At 57.4% G+C, this 5,472-nt stretch overlaps 3 non-coding genes across 3 annotated transcripts in view; all 3 read right to left on the bottom strand.

Moving 5' to 3' along the window:
* Positions 1-364, bottom strand: part of LOC140214892 (large subunit ribosomal RNA) — a 3,959-nt gene extending 3,595 nt beyond the window's left edge. The window contains exon 1 of the ribosomal RNA XR_011891819.1: positions 1-364. This exon is cut by the window's left edge and continues 3,595 nt beyond it. This is a non-coding gene — a ribosomal RNA (large subunit ribosomal RNA).
* A 1,146-nt stretch (positions 365-1,510) lies between these two features.
* LOC140214894 (5.8S ribosomal RNA) lies at positions 1,511-1,663 on the bottom strand. Its single transcript, XR_011891821.1, has one exon. It is a non-coding gene; the product is annotated as a 5.8S ribosomal RNA (ribosomal RNA).
* Positions 1,664-3,237: 1,574 nt separating this feature from the next.
* LOC140214896 (small subunit ribosomal RNA) lies at positions 3,238-5,052 on the bottom strand. The gene has a single exon (XR_011891823.1). It is a non-coding gene; the product is annotated as a small subunit ribosomal RNA (ribosomal RNA).
* Between the last annotated feature and the right edge of the window lie 420 nt (positions 5,053-5,472).

The raw sequence follows: 5,472 nt of genomic DNA on the forward strand, positions 1-5,472 counted from the left end.
GGTACTTGTGAACTATCGGTCTCTCGGTCGTATTTAGCCTTAGATGGAGTTTACCACCCACTTAGGGCTGCACTCTCAAGCAACCCGACTCACGGGAGGCTTCATCCCGGGCGCGCAACGGCGGAGACGGGCCTGGCACCCACTCTGGGACAAGCCCCTGTCAGGGGGACTTGCACCGTCGCAAACACCCGAGAACGTCGCCTCCCATACACCACATTTCCCGACCGCCTGCAAGGACGGGGGATTCGGTGCTGGGCTCGGTCCCGTTTCGCTCGCAGCTACTCGGGGAATCCCTGTTGGTTTCTTTTCCTCCGCTTAGTGATATGCTTAAATTCAGCGGGTTGTCTCGCCTGATCTGAGGTCGACAACGGATACATCGCTTTCGCCCATTCCAGCACGACCGAGTACGACGCCCTGCCACGTCCTTACGGACAAGGCTGGCAGGCGGCACAACGCCTGCGCGCGTGCGTCATACGAGCGGTATGCCGAAAAGGACTCGACACGTTCGAAAACCCAGCGCCAACCGAGTGCGACGCCCTACCACGTCCTTCGCCCAACACGGAGCTACTTATAGACGAGGCTGGCAGGCGGTGAACCGCCTGCGCGCGTGCGGCGCACGAGCAGTTGCGTGGTAAGCGACCGTGTCTGAAGCCCAAACACCACCGAGGCAAAGATCGCCTTAGCAGCGCGCCGCTTCAGCGGGCACCGCAGGGGCGACTAAAACCTGGCGGGAGGCATCGTCTCGTGTAGCGTCGCCCCTGCCCCAACTGGAGTGGCCCAGTCTTTAGGGGACAGAGACTGCGAAGCACTTGGACCGACGGCGGACTACGACGGAACGCTTCAGCTCGGCCAACGGGGCACCCACGCTCTCGAAGGAGACATTTTCCGTTTCGCGGCAATTCTCCGCCGTGCCGTGACTCTTCTCGCTCGCAGACTGCGCTGTCGCGTCGAACCGCTTTCGGGGGCCACCCTTCTCCTCCCCGCTCCTCGCAAGAATCTGCCGATTCCCATTCCTGCGACGAAGCCCGGAAGGGCGCCCACACAACTGCGGTGACGTGAACGAGCGACCAGCTCTGGAGCTCGACGTACTTCGAAGGCAAACAGCGCAAATTGCGATCGCGCTGGCTTTGCGCACGGCGCGGGAATCGGCCGGCGTTTCATTCCCACGTTTTCCGTGCACGCAAGCGTGCGCTTCCGACTCTCTCGCAAACGTGCGCGCTACATGGCAACAGACGTTCGCGCCTCGTGCTTGGACCGCTCTTTCCCTGCAGGTATCCGACTCCATCCTGCGGCGGTCTTGCTAGAGGCGCGCACTCGTCACGCTGCAGTAGTAATGCCTCGTTTCCGTCTTTTCGAAGAATTGGCACAACGGTTTGCCACCGTCTCCCTCTCGTGAGGCCGCTGGCGCGTGGCTTTAGCGCTCAACGTACTGTCCATGATGCCGACGCGGTCAAAACGAGTCGACGGACGCACGTTCCCTGTGCGCCGAAGTCTCTCTTGATATGTGATCCGACCCTCAGACAGACGAAGCCAAGGGAAGACCCAAGGCCGCAATGTGCGTTCAAAGAATCAGTGCTCAGTGTGTCCTGCAATTCACACCAAGTCTCGCAGCTGGCTGCGTTCTTCATCGACCCGAGAACCGAGTGATCCACCGCTTAGAGTCGTGAAAAATAGTTTGTTCAATTCAGTACAGTACAACCAGGGTTTTAGGCACGTGGCGTCTCCCTGTGTGTGGTTTCGAAGAGCGCCTTTCGGCGTGCGCTCCTCCAGTCTCGCTCTTTCGGCGGCCGCGTCTCAGCAGCTGAAAGCCTAATGGCACTCCACTCCTGCTACTCGCGCGTGTGTTTTGCGCCCACGCCTTCCTCGCTTGCCCTCGAGGTAGCTTATGCCGTTTGCGCGCACTCGAAGCCGGTTTTACCTGCCATCCAACCACCGGACCCGTGTGTCTCGTGTGCACGTTCACATCGCTCCACTAAAAATTGCAAAGAGCGACAGAGCCATGATTAGGGCTAAGCCGCTGTGGAGTCTTTAACGGCTACACGGCCACGGGCAGGGCTTCACCCCCATCGACGTGCTTCGCTTCAGTCAGCAGTAGGTTCATAGAAGGGCCTCAAACACACACACACTTTCGCATCGGCAGATCGCCGCAGCATAACCGCTGTTGATCCAACAGCCTACTTGAGACGAAAGACAAGAGCCCGGCGCGCGTACTCGCGCAGCTCTCCAAAACCACTCGGCCAGTGCCAGGGACGGCTCCCTGCGCCGGCGCCACAACAAGTCTACTTGAGGCGGAAGACGAAGCCAGCAAGGGCCTGGCCGCAAGTGCGTTCGAATCCGGGACTACAGTCCCTCGTCTGTCCGTACTTCCTCTTTCGACGTGCGGCGCCTTCCCAAAGCGCACAAGTCCGCTAACCGCAGAACGCTTCCGACGTAGCAAAGCCGCGTTTCCTTCGGTACTTCGCAGCAACGCCGCCTTTCCCTCGGCGGCGGGCGAATAGCCTGCAGACGTCGTCGCATTAAACCGCGATCTCGACACCTCGCGCGTCACGAGCAGGAGCCGACCGGCAGCCTCCGGCCCTTTCGGACTCGGTGGCATTTGCCGCGGAGGACGGGAGAGCACTTTAGGCCACGGTTCCTTCCGTACTTGGCAGCCGCACCCTCATACCGACAGTTCCATGACCGACCGAGCGCCACACCGTTCCTTTAGTACTTGGGCGGCAACAAAGTCGGGTCGTTACTCCATACTCGCCGCAGGAAGCGACCGGCAGCCGCCAGACTTTTCAGACTCGGCAGCGTTTGCCGCGGAGGACGGGAGAGCGCTCGCACCACGGTTCCGTGTGTGTACTAAGCGGCAGCGGCATTAGCTCTCGACCGTCAGTTCCTTGACCGACCGCACGCTTCGCCGTTCCCCTCGTACTGGGCAAAGCAGCAGGTCGGGTCGTCTTACTCCCATTCCGCGCAAGAGCGCCAAAGCGGACAGAAAGCCCACCCAGTGTGCGTTACGCCGTTTCTACCCGCGGGCGCGGCCAAGCCAACCGTCCAAGGTTGCAGCCGGCGTCCACTGGGCGCAACAAATTTGGCACGGGGCGCCCCTCAAAATTCAGGCAGTCCCCGGCATGTTCGGGTATAGCCGTCCCCGCGTCCAAGCGGGGCCAGCGGCGGAAAGCGTCGGGCGCAGCGAGCTGCTTCACCCACACGGGGTAGAAACAATGGCGCTCGCCACCCTTCACAATCCGGTAATGATCCTTCCGCAGGTTCACCTACGGAAACCTTGTTACGACTTTTACTTCCTCTAAATGATCAAGTTTGGTCATCTTTCCAACAGACCGGCGCAACCGAAAGGCCGCGCCGGACATCGGTCCGAAGACCTCACTAAATCATTCAATCGGTAGTAGCGACGGGCGGTGTGTACAAAGGGCAGGGACGTAATCAACGCGAGCTTATGACTCGCGCTTACTGGGAATTCCTCGTTCAAGGGGAACAATTGCAAGCCCCTATCCCAATCACGAAAGAAGTTCCACGGGTTACCCAGTCTTTTCAGACAGGGATAAAGACACGCTGCTTCCTTCAGTGTAGCGCGCGTGCGGCCCCGGACATCTAAGGGCATCACAGACCTGTTATTGCTCTGTTTCGTGCGGCTAGGAGCCGCTTGTCCCTCTAAGAAGGTTGTAAGGTGCTGGGAACCCCGCACCTATTTAATAGGCTAGAGTCTCGTTCGTTATCGGAATTAACCAGACAAATCGCTCCACCAACTAAGAACGGCCATGCACCACCATCCACCGAATCAAGAAAGAGCTCTCAATCTGTCAATCCTCCCAGTGTCCGGGCCGGGTAAGTTTTCCCGTGTTGAGTCAAATTAAGCCGCAGGCTCCACTCCTGGTGGTGCCCTTCCGTCAATTCCTTTAAGTTTCAGCTTTGCAACCATACTTCCCCCGGAACCCAAACACTTTGGTTTCCCGGAAGCTGCCCGCCGAGTCATTTGAGTAACTCAGGCGGATCGCTGGTTGGCATCGTTTATGGTCAGAACTAGGGCGGTATCTGATCGCCTTCGAACCTCTGACTTTCGTTCTTGATCAAAGAAAACATTCTTGGCAAATGCTTTCGCAGTAGTTCGTCTTGCGACGGTCCAAGAATTTCACCTCTAGCGCCGCAATACGAATGCCCCCGTCTGTCCCTCTTAATCATTACCTCGTATTCCAAAAACCAACAGAACAGAAACGAGGTCTTGTTCTATTATTCCATGCAAGTTTATTCAGGCGACTCGCCTGCGTTGAGCACTCTAATTTTTTCAAAGTAAAAGCACCGGCCTTCTCGAGGCACACAATGAAGTGCACCAAGAAAGGACCGGCATGATGTTCAGTCCGAGCCGTCGCATCGGGTAGATGCACTACTCGTCTGGAACTGAGATCCAACTACGAGCTTTTTAACCGCAGCAGCTTTAGTATACGCTATTGGAGCTGGAATTACCGCGGCTGCTGGCACCAGACTTGCCCTCCAATTGATCCTCGTTAAAGGATTTAGAGTGTACTCATTTCAATTACGGGGCCTCAAAAGAGTCCCGTATTGTTATTTTTCGTCACTACCTCCCCGTGCCGGGAGTGGGTAATTTGCGCGCCTGCTGCCTTCCTTGGATGTGGTAGCCGTTTCTCAGGCTCCCTCTCCGGAATCGAACCCTGATTCTCCGTTACCCGTAACAACCATGGTAAGCAAGTAACCTACCATCGAAAGTTGATAAGGCAGACACTTGAAAGAAACGTCGCCGGCTCGTGGCCATGCGATCAGCACAAAGTTATCCAGAGTCACCACACAATACGGGCCGAAACCCGATCGATCTTGGTCTAATAAAAGCACCCGTCGCCCAAAGGGCTTCAGGCTCACTGCATGTATTAGCTCTAGAATTGCCACAGTTATCCAAGTAGGAAGAAACGATCTAAGGAACCATAACTGATTTAATGAGCCATTCGCGGTTTCGCCTTATTTCGGCATGTACTTAGACATGCATGGCTTAATCTTTGAGACAAGCATATGATTACTGGCAGGATCAACCAGGTAATCGTTCAACTGCGCGTCCAGCCTTTCAAGCAGGCCGGACGCCGTTTTTGCGATGCCGAGGCCACCTTCAGGCGCCCCAACACGCTTCGTTCTCGCAAAGGGTAGCACTTTGCACAGTCCGAGACGACGGCGTTCGAGCTCGCAACGGCGCCCTCCCCGCAGGGCCGGGTATCGCCACGCGGCAAGAAGCACGCAACATTCTCGATAGACCGGTTGTGTCGACTCGATCGCGGCTTGCGGTTTCTCTCGAGCCCGCAGCACTGGTGGACCGACCGACACTTGCAACGTAGCCGAGACGGCAAAGCCGCTAGGCGACGGGTCACGCCCGCGCCTTCGGCGCTTTCGTATTTGATTCGTCCGAGGACGATGCGGAACACACTTCGATATCGTGGAAAAAGCGTCGTCCGACAACCAGCCCCT

Source organism: Dermacentor andersoni, unplaced genomic scaffold (genome assembly GCF_023375885.2).
Source record: "Dermacentor andersoni unplaced genomic scaffold, qqDerAnde1_hic_scaffold ctg00000725.1, whole genome shotgun sequence".
NCBI lineage: Eukaryota > Metazoa > Arthropoda > Arachnida > Ixodida > Ixodidae > Dermacentor > Dermacentor andersoni.